Below are 1,265 nucleotides of genomic sequence, written 5' to 3' on the forward strand. Positions count from 1 at the left end.
TGAATAACCATTTTTAAAAATATGCCAATCCAAATAATATAGATTAAAAAAAATATATAATTAAATTATATAATACAACATAATATTTCTAAAAGTTTGTTTTATAGCAGATCTAATGCTAAAATATTATTAGTATAATCTAATTTCATGATTATTCAAACGTTATTTTTATGAAAAATCGCATTATTTACTTTGAAAAAAATATTTACTTACTATTATAATTTAAATAAAATATATAATAGATATTAAACCAATTTATTTTAATAATTATTCAGTCACAAATATTCATCAAAGATATGAGATTTAAGAGCATACAAAGTAAATATAATACTTACAACTTTTACACTACCACAATAAGATGATTATCATAAGTCTATTTTAACATAAGTTAAAGAGAACAACATATAATAATATGGAAATAATCAAATCCCAAAAAGTTATAGAACACCTATCATACACTACGACTGTTAACATTGAAGAAGTTTTAACAATTTATTCTTTTATTAACTATCTTTTTATCTATTCACTTTATCTACGAATATATTAAGGACTAAAATCTATGCTTCGGCCTTTTAAAATCTCATATATTCTTGTCAAACACAATATTATTATGCGTTGTCCAAATTTACTAAAGAATTGAAAATAACAAAAGCATCCATCTGTTCTTTACAGAAACTATTGAATGAAGAAATCGTTGGTAAACAAATGATGTTTTCTTACAATATGTATATTTTTTATGATGATAAAATAAAAATAAAAGGCATGGAATAATATTGTGTATATTTAAGTTAATTTTAATCTTTTTTAATAACAAGATTTGTCATAACGATGATTTATAAACAATAACAATTAATACGGATTATATATATTTTAAGGGGTATGTCTAAAACGAACTCAACAATTATGTGCTTATTGAATGAGACACACTTATATAAACCATTAGATTTTATTAGATAAAAATCAAATTCTAATCTAAAAGAAGAGCATTGATGGACTCTAACAAATATAGAATATCCTAATACATAAATAAATGTTTTAAATGTCAATACTTTAATACACAATACTTTAAATGGCAACAAAATCTTTTATTTTTAAATAATTAAATATAAAATATATAAATATAAAATATATAAGTATTTTTTATTTAATAAAATTAATTATTATGCAAAACTTTTTTATAATATCAAAAAATTATATTAAAATAATATTTTAAACATTAACATAAAATATAAAATCATTAAAATTTATTTTATAATACTTGATAA

This window comes from Arachis duranensis, chromosome 3 (assembly GCF_000817695.3).
Source record: "Arachis duranensis cultivar V14167 chromosome 3, aradu.V14167.gnm2.J7QH, whole genome shotgun sequence".
Lineage (NCBI taxonomy): Eukaryota > Viridiplantae > Streptophyta > Magnoliopsida > Fabales > Fabaceae > Arachis > Arachis duranensis.